General features: G+C 46.5%; 1 protein-coding gene across 1 annotated transcript in view; it reads right to left on the bottom strand.

The window, feature by feature from the left end:
- EXT2 (exostosin glycosyltransferase 2) overlaps window positions 1–2,718 on the bottom strand; it is a 164,340-nt gene extending 161,622 nt beyond the window's left edge. The window contains exon 1 of the mRNA XM_060261890.1: window positions 2,519–2,718. The gene's annotated coding sequence lies outside the window, so the exon portion shown is untranslated. The remainder of the gene's footprint in view (window positions 1–2,518) is intronic.
- Window positions 2,719–15,712: the final 12,994 nt, after the last annotated feature.

Consider the following 15,712-nt stretch of genomic DNA (forward strand, 5'->3'; position numbering starts at 1 on the left):
TGGGCCTTTAAAATACATTTTATTTTAATTTATTTTATGATGTGTTAATTGTCTTGGAGGCTCTGTGTGGGCCAAAAGACAAGATAAAAGTTTAGGCATGGATCAAAGAAATGAATACTCCCCACACTAGCTCCATTTACCCCCTTGCTCCATTTTGTCCCTATTTCCCCAATTTGTCTCTTACTGCTGCTTCTGCCTCCTTCCCTATTCCATGAATTACCCAGTTCCTACATGCTCGGTGTGTTCTTTGGAACTGTTTTCCCAGCATACTATTAAATCAATAATCAGCAAACATGGGCACTGACCCACCAGCTAATAATCATGCTGCAGGAAGACAAGTTTTTTTAAAAAGCTCTTAAGACTTCTCTCCCAAAGACCAGATCACATCGTCAAAATGATACCATCCTTATTAAAGTTAGGTATTAGTTTTCCAGTAAAACAATTCCACAATTATACCCCACAACAATGGAATATCTTGGTATACCACTGAAACCAGACATCTGAAGCGAAGTCTCAAGATGTAAATGAAAATATTTTCCACTTCAGATTATCAACTATAAAACCACTAATTCATTTTTATGTGGATTATTACTCATTTCTGAACCCACTGCTACAAAGCAAACAACATCATGCACCAAAAACAACCTTCCTGTTTGAAGCCATCAGCCAAAACAAAATGACAGAAACACTCTTGTGTTGCAGGAGAGGGTGTTTTTGTTGTTGTTGTTAATTAACTTCTAATTACAACTGCATCCTCAAACCAGTTATTTGGAACCACATATAAAGCCTACTTAGCGTCACTGAGTTTTCCATTAGATTTATTTACAGTACAGTAAGGTTTTAGTAAAAAGCTATTGCATATTACTCTGTTTCTATTGCATTGGTTTCTTACTCTGTAGTCTGCCTTGTGTCTCAGTGGAAAATGTGAATTATATATTTTAATAAAGGTATATGGGGCTCTAAAAGATTTTTCCTCCTCGAAATCTCAACCATTTTCTTAATTCCACAAAGATGGCAAAAACTTAGTGCCAAGCAAAACACAGAACTGAAACTGAGGAAACAAGGAATTGTGGAGGAGATGAGAAGGGTGGTAAAAACAGAATATGCAATACCTGATAATGTATTTCTTCAAAGATACAAGTAACTAATTACTAAAGGATTTAAGGGAATAAACAAAAGCAATGATATGACTTACATCAGTAATGACTAAACTGCACTAGTAGTATCTAATAAGACATTTCAGCAACAGCAAATGTCTGGTTTAGATCAAAACTGTTGAGTTGCCACAATCTTCCCTGTGCAAATCTGGGACTGGGATTTATGTCCACAATTTAAGGTTGTGTAGATACTGGATCCATAGTCACAAACAACAAAAAATAGTGTCTATGCTGCTTGGGCAGCCATAATAATCTATGTGGGAAGGGAAACGAAGGGGAGTCTGAGTTCAGGAGGCTTACAGCATCAAATGTGTTTAGGTATGTCAAACATGAGGCCCAGGGGCCAAATCAGGTCCCTGGAGGGCTCCTATCAGGCCCCTGAGCAACTGGCTCTTGTCTGCTTCCTTTCTCTTTCTCTTACTTCCTTCTGCATCTCAGCTTGCTTTGCAAGGCTTGCTCAATCGCACAGTAGCTAAAGAGCAAAACCTTAATTTTCTCCATTGGTTGAGGCTCCTCCCCTCCTGGTCCCCTGGGAAGGGAGAGAAAGCCAGAGCTTCCTTTGCCCAGTTCCTTGGATCCCATGGGAGAAATACAAAGAAAGCACCTTTAAGACCAACAAGTGCTAATGTTTTAAGAAAGTTTTAAGGTTGATTTTTTTAAAAAACTTTACTCATGTTTGTCTGTGTCCTTTAAAAGTTTATCTCTGCTATCTAATCTTAAATAGACAGCAATCCGGGAATAGCACCCCAACATAGACCGGCCGAACAAGATCTCGTTTATGTCAGATCTGCCCTCATGAGTTCGAAACCCCTCTGTTAAATGGTCTGGAAAACTGACTGTGTTAACTAAGTAGTTATTGGGATAAATGAAACCTACTGCTGTGCTCAGTAACCAGGGCCCTTCTTTCCCTCTCTTACAGCTCCAATTTAACTGATTTTTCCCCTGGCATTCTTAAAAATTGATCTGTTTCTATAACACTCACTAACCCAAAAGCAATCCTACGGAAAACTGCTCTAGCCTGATCCCTTTCATTTCTGCGAACTTAGACTGAAGCACAGGGTCGCGCTGTTCATCTTCCAGAGAAGCAGGTTCAAAATGATAAGTTTTCGAGATGTGCTTACAATATCCCCAACGGAAAAAAAAAACAAATCTGAAGTGCCCCCAAAACAGCTAGGCAACCTTTACCTCAGGCGACTTCGGGAATTCAAGTGAGTAGTGATCCAGAAAGGCTGAGCGAAAGCTTTTCCCTTCACCAGTTCCTGCTTCTTTAAAGAGGAGGATCCTCCTTTCCCCCCATCAGTTTATAGGCAACTTTCGTGTCGCTCTTTCCTTGGGTCGTTTGTGCCCTGCCTGCTACTTACCCGGTCGCCCGAAGTCCCAGAGAGCGGAGGGGCCTCAACGACAGCACTCTCTGATGCCTCGGCTCCCGCCACACTGGCAGACTTGGCTCCCTTCTCACCCACGGGCCACCCGCCCGGCGCCGAGATGGAGGCGGGTGGGGGGTTACCGCAATAGGCGCACGCCTCCCGCACCCCTCCGTCTTCCCAGCCCTGTTGATAGTTCCGTCTTCCGGCCTGGTATTACGTCACTTCCCGCGCGCCCTGGCTCAGGGGTAGGGCTCATATTGGCCGCTGCTGTGGGAGAAGAGCGCTGCATGTCCAGCGGCTACTCCGTTCACAGCTGCTAAAGCCTTTGCGGTCTTTTCCCGGATTGCCTGTTTTTCTGGCACATTCTCAAGACAAAGGCAAGACAACCCATGCCCAGCGGCAAGCAGCTCTCCACCCAAGGACCAAACGGGGAGGGGGGAGAGGAGTCTGCTCTCTGTAGTGTCACGATGTGTGTTGTGGGCGGCGGCACGTCAGTTAGCTGACGGTATTCTTTGGTTAATCGTCACTGCGAGCCATATACATGGCCAATTGAGGTTCACCTGAATGGAGTTTGTCAGGAAAAATGTAAATAATCGAGTACTCAATTGGAGACTTATTGCAGAGGCTCTGACTGTGGGTGTGTTGTATTATAAGTATTAACCAGTTGAATTATGCTGATGAGAAATGGTATTAAATGGCTTGATTCCTTGTCATGGTAATCTGAGCTTCATAGGTCACAAATGCTCCTGTGAACCAACATAACTGTAACATGGATGCAGTATACGACTCCTGTTATAATAGTTGTAACAAAGAATAATAATTGTGTGTGTAAAGCTTAAATGGTAGTGAAGGGGGACCCCTGAATAATTATGAACACCCCTATAATAATAATAATTGAAAATATGGTTGTGCCTTCAAAAGAGAATGTCTGATGCAACATTTAGAGTGACTGTTAAGAGGCCCCTTAGAGGCCATGACGGAGACCAGGAAAACTCCACATTGAAAGGCTGGGCTGCATAGCCAAGGCATGCCTCTGAGTGACCTGCCACACACACATCTTCTCTAGATGGAATATACTGGGATGTGCCACTGTGAATGGATAATCCCATCACTGTCTCTCTCCTCCTGTGACCCATCTATACCCCATCAATATACTATTGCATTACCCCATTGTAGTGTCATTTCAGTCTTTCTTGGGAATGTTGAAAACCAAATTGTCACCTAGCTGCCCTTCTTGTGTGGGCATACAGAATTGGTTTGCTTAATGATGATGGTCAGTCTCCTTCAGATTTTAAGATAATAATAAAAAAAAACTTTCAGAGACTGAAAGGGGGGGATGAAGAGGGACCCCTGAATAATTATGAACACCCCTATAATAATAATTGAAAATATGGTTGTGCCTTCAAAAGAGAATGTCTGATGCAACATTTAGAGTGACTGTTAAGAGGCCCCTTAGAGGAGCTTCTGATAAACTTAAAAACCAGACATGCTAAGGGTGTGAATCCAAGATAACAGGAACCTGCAGAGAAGGAACTTTTTGTCGATTAGCAAAGGAACACAGCAGTGGAAAACGACAAGAAATTACTGAAAGGAAAGCAGGAGGTGGAGCATTTGAATTAGATAAGGACTGTGGGCTAGTCTGCTTGTTTTGGGGATGAATAAAAATGGTCAGAAGGCTGATGATTTTACCTTTGTCATTTTGAAGCTTATGCTGACAAGTTCACTTTGATATCAAAGTAAAATATCTTGGTTTAAACCAAGCAATGTGTGGGGCCTCGTTATTCTATTGCTACAGTAGGAAAAGGTAGCTGCAAGGTCTTCAAGGAGTGTTCTCCTTTTCCACTGTCCTTTCTCCAATATGTGACAATAGCAATATGAATATAGGCACTGGTCTTGATTTCACAGCTGCTATAGTGCAGATCTGAGAAGAGCATTCTCACAACTGAAACAATTTGCATACCACCAGTAGAAAGGAAGTGGTAATGCATGTTGTATGATAGGGAAGGGTTGACCTCTGATTTATTGTAAGTATTATATCAGGTAAATATATAACTCCCTGACTTGTTACTCTGCAAATAGAACCACAGCTAATAAAAAATTCCATGCCACTCAGCATGTGTTACCATGGGTTATTGCAAGCGTGTTTTGGGGGTGAGCAAATTTCTTTGTATCTATACACAACTAATTAACAACTAGCTGTTTAGTTATGTGAGCATGTATGTTTATGATATGTCACCCAAATTTGTATCCTATTATTCCATCAGGAAACTAAAGGAAACATGCATAGGTTTCCCAGGAAATCCCCCATGCAGTCACTGACTAGACTCAAACTTGCTTCAGCAAGGTTGCTAACTTGTTCCCTGTCTAACTTTACCCTGGTGCCATTAAACGTTCCCATTCTCATGCACTGTCTGAGATGCTTATCAGGCAATCGCAATGATCACCTCCATTTAGAATAATTGAGTGGAAGGGTCATCTAACCTGCTCAATGCAGGATCAGCCTAGAACATCCTTGACATGTGTTCATCCAGCTGCTGCTTAAAGACTGCCAGCGAGAGGCAGCTCACTACCTTGGTAGCTGATTCCACTGGTAAACTACTCTTACTGTTAAAAAAAAAAGTTTTTCCTAATATCCAGCTGGTACCTTTCTGCCCTTAATTTAAACCCATTCTTGTGAGTCCTCTCCTCTGCTGCCAACAGGAACAGCTCCCTGTCCTCCTCTAAGTGGAAAGGAAAGGTCCCCTGTGCAAGCAGCAGTCACTTCCGGCTCTGGGGTGACGTTGCTTTTACAACGTTTTCACGGCAGACTTTTTATGGGGTGGTTTGCCATTGCCTTCCCCAATCTTTTACACTTCCCCCCCAGCAAACTGGGTACTCATTTTACCGACCTCAGAAGGATGGAAGGCTGAGTCAACCTTGGGCCAGCTACCTGAATCCAGCTTCTGCCGGAATTGAACTCAGGTCATGAGCAGAGAGTTCAGACCACAGTACTGCTGCTTTACCGCTCTGCTCCACAGGGCCGCTATCCTCTAAGTGACAGCCCTTCGAATACTTAGAGAGCAATCATGCCCCCTCCCTCAACCTCCTCTTCTCAAGACTGAACATTCCCAAGTCCCCAGAGCTGGATTAACAATTTGGCAAATTAGGCACTTGCCTAGGGGCCCCGCGTCTCTGGGGTCCCGGCCAGCTTCCCTCCCTCCCCCTGCCCCATTTTCATAGCCAGCATGTTCCTCGAGCACCCCTCTGCCGTCCTCCACAGCGTGACGGCTCTGCTCTGCTGAGCAACTTAGCAGTGGAGTGACAGACAGACCCCAGCTCAGCATCGCCCACCCCCATCTTCTTTTAGATGATGTCACAAAAGTGACATCAAGCAGCCCCCCTCCCCCTCAGGCTTTCTGATTAGGGTGGGGGGGTGAGAGGAGCTGACAGTTGTGTCCCACGCACCTTGCAAGGCGTGCAGGACGCAAGCCCCTTCCCCCACTCAGCCTTCCTGCAATGCAGGAAGGCTGATGGGCAGGGGAGCCGATGGTTGCCTCCCACGCGTTTTGCAAGATGCATGGGCCACCAGCCCCTTCCCCGCTCAGCTTTCCTGCAACATAGGAAGGCTGATCGGGGCAGAGGAGCCGACGACCGCCTCCTGCAAGTCGGGCGGGACACAAGCCCCTTTCCCCACTCAGCCTTCCTGCCTCCCCGGGGAGCCGACGGTCGGCTTGCAGGAAGGCTGCTCAGGGGCAGGGGAGCCGGCGGTCACCTCCTGCAAGGTGCAAGGGATGCAAGCCCCTTCCCCCACTCATCGGGGGGCGGGGGAGCCGATGGTTGCCTCTCGCATGCCTTGCAAGGTACACGGGACACCAGCCCTTTCCTGCATTGCAGGAAGACTGTTCGGGGCATGGGAGCTGACGGTCGTGGCGCACGTGAAGCCAGCCCCGGCCTGGCTCATGGGGGGTGCCCAGCAGTGCTCCCAGGCAGGGGGGCGCTGTAGGCAGCCGTCTACCCAGCCTACTTCCACGCGCTGGCTCTGGAGAGAGAGAGCATCCTAGGTATTTCATCTGTAAGAATATAACCAACCATGAGGCTAATCTATAGATAAATGTGCTGTTAATTGTTGGTTCCCCTAGTCTGTTGACTGCAGCTCAGCCCCATAGCCAGTGGGGGAAATGGGGCTGTGGGGAGAGTGGGGGAGGCAGGGAAGAGCCTGGGGAGAGTGGCAGTGGGGAAAATGGGGCTTCAGGGAGAGCGGGAGATGCAGGGAAGAGCCCGGGGAGAGTGGCAGTGGGGAAAATGGGGCTGCAGGGAGAGCGGGAGATGCAGGAAAGAGCCCGGGGAGAACGGCAGCAGCGAAAACAGGGCTGCAGGGAGACTGGGGGAGACAGGAATGGGGTGGAAAGAGCCCGGGAAGAGCGGCAGCATGAAAATGGGGGAATGCCTTTTTAGCTACCAGTGCCTGCAGGCTGCAGCAGGGGGCACGGGCAGAGGAGCGGGTGCTCCAACTTGGAGATAATTTGCGAGGGGGGGCAATATTTCAACTGCCTAGGGGCCTCCACAGGGTTTAATCTGGCCCTGCAAGTCCCTCAACCTTTACTTATAGGGCTTGGTCACCAAGGAAGCCTGGAATTGCTATCCAGAAGAAGGCAATAGTAAATCACCTCTTCTTATGTCTTGCCTTGAAAACCCATTGCCCTGGGGTTGCCATGCATCAGTTGCAATTCAACAGCTCACAACTATTATATATTTACAAAACTTTCTAAGGTTGTAAAGTGGACTGCAACACCAGAGGGCAGTGCTACTCCATATATGTCCCAGAATGTACTGAAGAGAAATTTGGCAGCTAAGGAAGATACATATCATATAAGACTGTATTAGTTTCTACAACATTAGTTATTTTAAGGGAAATTGGCACTGTCAGTGTTTACTCTATGGATAAAAGCTAATCGTAAATGATTTTTGAACTAATACCAACATTTTTAAAAGTCAGACTTGATAAATTCCAACAGCTATCAGAGGGGCCGTTTTCGCACTAGCGTTTACTCCGGCGTAGCACCCCATTTACCTCCGGATCTTTTCCTGGTTTTCCCACCTGTTGCTCCGGCGCTGCGGTTTGCTCCGGCGCTGCAGGGGTTTCACGCCGGAGTATCTAGATCCACCTCCTTCCGGAGTTTTTGAAAACCTCCGGATCCACTCCGCGGAGTTTTCTGTGGGAAATCCATCCACGCCGGATCGACTGCTGTGTGGGCGGCACCCTCTCCCTTTCCGTCCTCCCACCCCATCCACCCCCTTGGCCAATCATCAGCCTTTCGCGGCGCTTCCCCAAAGTGCCGGCACGGCCATTTTTTTTTTAAACTTCACAGTTTTGCGTAATAGCGATATTTCGAAATTAACAAATAGAAAAAAAAAACCCTCCTGGAATAGCCTCAATTGCCACTTCAATTGGTTTCGTTAGAATTTTTTTTTATTATTATTGACTTTAGTTGCGTTATTTCGCTGTTGCGTTATCTCGATAATGCGAAAACGACCATTGTTGGGGGGGGGGAAATCTAGTGCCAGTGCGGGCCAAAGCGTTCATGTGTGTGTGTTTTAAAAAGGGAATGCCTCCCTCAGCTGTGCCACCAGGATTTCTGGACCTGCACAAAATCGCCATGTATAAAATGGGAAGTTGGAGTCCTGCATTCTTCTCCCTGGCTACATTCCGCTCTGTTAGAAAATAGACGCGTGCTCGCTCTTCACACGCGCCACAGAAGGGGAAGGAGAGAATGGGGCGGGGGGGGGAGCTCTGGCAGCAGGAATCAGTCAGGTCCCCGTTGCAAGTGCCAGCCGGGGAGGGGAAAGAGAGCGGAGGAAATTTGGGGGGGGAATCTAGTGCTTCAGAATTTGGGGGGGGAATCTAGTGCTAGGATTCTCCACTGTGAATGCTTCTGTTAATACATAAAGGGCTGTGGAGGATTCTACAGCTGCAGCCAATCCATAAGCAGCATTAGCACACGTGATGCGGTTTGTCCACGAAAAGAAGGGGAGGGAACAGCTCGATGTTACGTTAGTACGTTAGTACGTCATAACGCAACCAGACTTGCGCTTAAAAAAAAAATGATTGACAGGGCATCGAACTCAAGTCGATGCCAGTGGGAAAACGATTTGAGCCGGGGCTTCAGGGAAGGCGACTCCGCAAATAGTCACTAGTGGGAAAACGAGAAAAATGATCCGGACATAATTGCGCCGCGGAATAAGGGGAGCAAACGCTAAGTGCGAAAACGACCAGGGTGTAAAATTGCCATGGTTAGAATACTTGCAGATACAGGAGATTTTGAGAATGATTTGCTGCAACAACAGGTGTTACCAGATCAGTTACAGAATTTGAAAAGATGCAGCAAAATTCTGACAGCATGGTAAGTGATTTATTTCAAAACTGCTATATTTTGTTAAAGGAAACACAAGACAAAAACACCACATATGAACAAATAGGGGAAACTGTTGAATTTGAAAATAGAGGAGGAGGATTGGTGGACAGTTTGCTCAAGTGTTTCCAGTTAATCTTTATGTATTAAGAAATACATGAACTTATGTATAACTTTATGTACTCCATGGCACAGAGTGGTAAGCTGCAGTACTGCAGTCCAAGCTCTGCTCACGACCTGAGTTCAATCTCAGCGGAAGCTGGGTTCAGGTAGCTGGCTCAAGGTTGACTCAGCCTTCCATCCTTCCGAGGTTAGTAAAATGAATACCCAGCAAGGAGAGCCAAAGCAACTCACAAAATATCATAATACAGTCTAAATCAAGGGTGCCAAACTCATTCATTATGACGGGCAGATCTGATATAAATGAGACCTTGTCGGGCCAGGCCACGTGTGTCATAAAATATAATGCCAGGCAGTGAATATGTAAACTTTATAAAGGACACAGATAAACACAATTTAAAAATTTTTTAAGTGAAGATGACTGGGGAAGGCAATGGCAAACCACCCTGTAAAAAAGTCTACTGTGAAAACGTGATTCAACGTCATCCCAGAGTCAGAAATGACTGGTGCTTGCACAGGGGACTACCTTCACCTTTATTAAGAGAGCTTTTAAAAATTCTGGGGTTTTGGTATTTAAGTCTAAGTAAGAAAAGATATACATATATATAATTTAAACAAGGGATTATACTGGAAAGAATATAGTAAAGTAGGTACATTTTTTAATGTCCGATGAACTTGCTTCAAAATGTAAAATTTTGGAGAATGATTAATTGTACCATTAAGAAGATTTTTGGCTGGGAGCTGTGTGTTTTGGTCCAATGTGTTTTGGCTGTGAGCTGTGTGTTTTGTGTGTTTTAGTCCAATGACTATGCTGTTTAAGTAGATATATATTCATACAGAAAGGTGATGTGGAGTTTAATAGCTGCTCATTTGGTAATTGTGCAGCTGTGGAAGAAACAGAACCCCCACCTGACCATGATAGGATTCAGAAAGTTTGGGATCTTATAGTTATTAGCAAACTCAGCAAGGGAGATTAAAAAGGGAATTGTTCTTTGGAAGAATGGTGTCCTGTAAAATTTTAATTGTGTAATTGATTTTGTTGAAAAAAGAAACCTCTAAACTGGGAAAACCAAACCAGTATAAGGCAATATGTTTAACAACAATGAAGTAACAATGCTGTTAGTTTACAAGTGATATGACCAAGCAACATAATGGGGAGAGGGAGGGAAGAAATTTATATTTACAGTTGTTATAGGTTTGTTTGTTCTTTTTTATTGTTTATATTATTAGAAACTGAAACAAAGATTTTTTTTTAAATACTGCATTTTTGAGCCAATTTATTTGTGTAAATTTTATAGCATTGATTTAAAAGGAATACTGGATTCATCAGATAGAAGTTTTCTTAATGTTTTTAAAACACGTGGCATTCCTTATTTTTCACAAAAGAGAGAATGCCTCTTCTAAGATGGTGCATACTACAAGAAGTATATGTGTGATCTGACTTTGTTTTGTTTCTGGGGTAAACTGCTCCACAAAAGTATATGTAAGCAAGCAAGAACTTGCTTTTAGCAGTTCACTCTTATGCAGAGTTAATTGCAGCTAGCACTTAACTCATCTCCCCCACCCCCTGATTTAGCTACTGTGATCCATGCAATGGTCACTCCTATGCTAGCTTACTGTAACTCGCTCTACATGGGGCTACCCTTGAGTGCGGATGTGCAAAAAAATATTCTGTAGTACACGGTTTCGGAAATATACGGGGGGGGGGGCGGGAATACAGAATCTAATATATTTCTGAATTCCGTAGTCGGAATAGCCGCATATACGGTAGATGCGTGGCTGTTTCCGAATACACGGCCCCATTATACCCTATGGGCCGCTGAAATCAATGGCAAATGGGGTATATTTGAAGCCGCCTGGAGGGGAGGGGGTTTGAGAGAGAGCCCCCAAATTTGCAGGGGACGCTCCCCTACAAACCCCCCAAGTCCCAAAAAGATTGGGCCAGGAGATCCAATTCCTGGTTCACCCAAAGCCAAACCTAACTTCACACCAGAGAATCTCTATAGGGCCCAAATGCACTATATACATCTATCTACTCTATGAACCCTGCCACACAAAACACAATCTGCTCAAGGTCTGCTCTGCAGACCTGGCTGCAGCAAACCCAGATGCCAGCTCTCCAGCCCTGCCCCAAAGAACACAGGGAGAGCTGGCCAAACACAATCAGTCCGGCTTTCACCCGGGCCATGGGACGGAGACGGTGCTGGTCGCAACGGCATCTGGATCGGGGCGGCTCGGCGGTACTGATGTTGTTGGACCTATCGGCAGCGTTCGATACGGTCGACCATCAGTTACTTGCCCGCCGCCTCGCCGACGCGGGGATTCAGGGGTTGGCCTTGCAATGGCTTTCCTCTTTCCTTGAAGGTCGGGGACAGAGGGTCGCGATTGGGGATGAGCTGTCCCGGAGGCACTCGCTTGATTGCGGGGTGCCTCAGGGTGCGGTTCTTTCCCCAATGTTATTTAACATCTATATGCGTCCCCTCGCCCAGATTGCCCGAAGGTACGGGCTGGGTTGTCACCAGTATGCTGATGACACCCAGCTTTATCTGCTTATGGACGGCCGGCCGGTCTCCGCCCCACAAAATCTGGACTGGGCGTTACAGGCTGTGGCTGGGTGGCTCAAACAGAGCGGGCTGAGGCTAAACCCAGCGAAGACAGAGGTCCTTTGCTTGGGCCGTCGTGGCCCGGGGGGGGGGAAATACCCCTTCCGGTTTTTGACGGTGCGCCGCTGATGGCGGCGCACAGGGTCAGGAGCCTGGGGGTACTTCTGGAGCCTTCCTTAACTATGGAGGCCCAGATAGCAGCCACTGCCAAGTCCGCATTCTTCCATCTTAGGCAGGCTAGACAGCTGGCTCCCTTCCTGGAACGCGACGATCTAGCAACGGTGATCCATGCTACGGTCACCTCGAGGCTGGACTACTGCAATGCCCTCTACATGGGGCTGCCCCTGTGTCGAATCCGGAAATTGCAGCTGGTGCAGGACGCCGCCGCCCGGTTGTTATTGGGGCTCCCAAGGTGGGAGCACATTCAGCCGGGACTTCGGGCTCTGCACTGGCTGCCAATATCCTACCGAGTTCGGTACAAGGTGCTGGTTATTACCTTTAAAGCCCTATATGGTCTAGGACCTGCCTACCTGAGGGACCGTCTCTCCCCGCATGTTCCCCAGAGAGCACTGAGATTGGGATCTCAAAATCTTTTGGTTGTCCCCAGGCCAAAGGAAGCCCGCTTGAAGATCACAAGGGACCGGGCCTTCTCTGTAATGGCTCCATTTTGGTGGAACCAGCTGCCGGAGGAGGTAAGGGCCCTGCGGGATCTCACCCAATTCCGCAGGGCCTGTAAGACAGTCCTCTTCCGGCTGGCCCACAACTAACGGCCCTGTATACCGACTACTGAATACTGTATACTGAATTTGTATCTGAACTGAATAGAGTGTAGCTCCATGACCGCTGTCTGTTTTAATGATGTACATTTATAACAAATGTTTGATTTTACTTATATATTATGAAATGTTAATTTTAAAGTGTAATTTTATATTTTATGTTAGTTTTATATATGTTGTGAGCCGCCCTGAGCCACTCGGTGGGAAGGGCGGGATATAAATCCCAGATAAATAAATAAAATAAATAAACAACAAGCATGCTGGCTCTGGGTCTCTCACCCAGGTGCCAGCTTCCCTGCCATAGAACACACAATCTACAGATGCCAGCTCTCCAGCCTTGCCCCAAACAACATGGAGAGAGCTGGCCAAGCACAACAAGCCTGCTGGTTCTGGGTCTCTCACCCAGGTGCCAGCTCCCCCCCCCCCAACCAGAACCAGGAAAAGGGACAACAGGAGAAGGCCAAGAAACTCAACTGTTAAAAAAATGGCCTTTTCACCAATAAGAAACCTCAGGCCAAATCAGTCAACAACACCCCCCCCCCCCCCAAAACCAGAACCAGGAAAAGGGGGACAACAGGACAGGAGGATGCAAAACCCACAGCAATAGAGAATAGATCCAAACAGAAGGCCAACACAAACTCAACTGTTAAAATAGTGGCCTTTTAAACAATGAAAATTAGGCCAAACAGCACCCCCCCCCCCCAAGAACCAGAACCAGAAGAAAAGGAACAACAGCAGCACAACACAGCAGCAACAAATCAAACACAGAATCCTTTTTAAACAGTAAAAAACTTAACTTTTAACAATACAGGAACTTTACCAACCCCTCCACCCCCCAAAAAACCCTTCACTCTAACCCCAAGAAATCCAAGCCACCCAAATCAGAGAAAGTAAAAGGACACTGCACTTTTAAAAGTCCTCTCACTAAAGTAAGATATGGGCAAATTGGCAAAACCCACCCACCCCAGGCCCCCTCCCTCAGCAGAACCCCCTAACCCTAAACCCAAATAAGCTACCCACCACCCAAATCTGGATAAGTAAAGGGACTGAGTCTTAAAAATTCCTTTTACCAACTAAAATAAAAACAAGAACCCCAAGACTGTCTTACCTTAGACGTCTTCTCTACTCCAGGCAAGTCTGGTAAGGCTGAGAGAGAGCAGCAGCAGCTGAGGCCAAGGGCCAGCATAGCACAATCTCTCTCTCACACCAACACACACCAACACAGCAGCAATGGAGGAGTCCAGCCAGGCAGACTCCTTAAAAAGGTTCTCTGGTCCTACAGAGAGCAGTTTCAAAAAATAGCACTGCTCTGTGATTGGCCAGACAACAGTGCTTACTTGGATACCCAAGTAAGCAAAAGATCAAAAGAAAAACAATGTTGCTGATGGCTGAGGGATCAGCTACACAACAGCCCTGCAAAGCATGCATTTGCAATGCATTTTGCAAATGCATGCTTTGGATTGGCTGCTGGGGCTCCTCTTCCCCCTCCCCGATCCCAGGGAGGCTATGGGAGAGGCGGGGAAAGGCTACCAAAGGCGGGAAAGGAGGCAAGCAGCTCCCCTGAGGCTGCAGAAGCCGCTTTCCCGCCTTTTCCATGGATTTCCGTATACTTCCGAATATCTATACGGAAGTATACAGGGAGCCATACTCGGCTCCCGCATAATGGGCCCCAATTGGATTCGGCTGTATGCAATTCCGTATACAGTCGAATCAGGGGTGATTCAGCGGTTGATTCAGTTCGGCCGAACCAAATGCACACCCCTAACCTTGAGCCTGATCCAGAAACTGCATCTAGTGCAGAATACAGCAGCATGCCTACTGAAAGTGATGTCTACATGGGCGCACATTCAGCCAGTGTTGCGCCAACTGCACTGGCTGCTGATTGAATACTGGATCTGGTTCAAGGTTATGTTTTTGACCTTTAAAGCCCTATGCAGCCTGGGACCATCGTACCTGCAGGACTGCCTATCCCCATTTGAGCCCTGGAGAGCTTTATGCTCTTCTACTGGTAGTTCCTGACCTGAGGGATGTCTACTTAGCCTTGCCCCCTTTCTGGTGGAACATGCTCCCACTTGAGATCAGGGCTCTGTGAGACTTACTTCAGCTCTGCAGGGCCTGTAAAATGGAGCTGTTCTGCCAAGCTTTTGGCAGAGGCAGTGGACATTCAATTATTCCGGCCTCCCCTGCTCTTGACCCCTTTCCCAGTGGTCGCTCTGGACACTAGAGTCTTTTGAGGCACCTCTTTTCTGCCTGATATGAGGCATAAATTTTTGTTATGATTTTTGCTATGATCTGTTCTGCCATCTGTTTCTTATTATGTTTTTACTGTTATATTGTTAATGAGTTTTCTGTAAGCCATCCTGAGCCCACTCTTAGGACAGGGTGGGGTATAAATTAAATCAATGAAATGAAAATTGTGTAGCAGTTACAGGGCCCTGTTTAAATAGGGAAGTCTTCAGCTCAAATTCCCACACAGTCATAAAGCTTACTGCATATCCATTAGTCACTCTCTCTTGGCTTAACTTAATTCACAGAGTTGTGAGGATAAAATGGAGGAGGGGAATCCCATGAATGTTGCCCTGAGCTCCTTCAAAGAAAGGTGGGGAAATGCAGCAGATAGATACAAGGCCTAAGAGGCAATGGGAGTTGTAGTGCAACCCTGGGCATGTTTACTCAGAAGTTTCACTTTATTCAGTGTGGCTTACTCCCAGGTAAGTGTTCTTAGGATTGCAGCTATTGTGAGCATTCATTAGAACCAGTTGTTTGCAAGGCTTGGTTACCGGGGAGCTCAGAGAACAGCCATTTAGTAGAGGAGTAGCCTCAGATTTAACATGCTTTATGTGGCCCATCTTCAGTTTCTCCATGATCACACACAAAAAATGAAAGCCTGGCTTGCTGCTGCTACTTGCTGATGTTCATGCATTGATCACCTGTTTGAACTTATTCAGACAGGTTAAAGCAACCTAAAGTACTGGCTGAGCTGCTGCCTGGGAATGCTCACGTTCCTGCAGCCATTACAATTACAATTGGCAGTGCTTATGTTTAGCTTTGCATCCTGCTATTTTAGGGAGCATGCTCTTACTCACTGCCTTGATGTGGATGGTGAGATTACTCATGGCATAGTTAGGGTCTGCTCTACATTTAGTCTGTCGGCACATCACCTCTGGAATGAGAGTGTTGTGAAGCTAAGCAAAATGTCTGTGGGATATAGGTCATGCTTACAGAACTTGAAGGTATCTATGAAATGTTGTACGTTGCCTCCATATCAGTAATTTGATCCACATGGAGTGCCCTTTAGAC

The sequence above is a fragment of the Heteronotia binoei genome, chromosome 21, assembly GCF_032191835.1.
Source record: "Heteronotia binoei isolate CCM8104 ecotype False Entrance Well chromosome 21, APGP_CSIRO_Hbin_v1, whole genome shotgun sequence".
NCBI classification, from domain to species: Eukaryota; Metazoa; Chordata; class Lepidosauria; order Squamata; family Gekkonidae; genus Heteronotia; species Heteronotia binoei.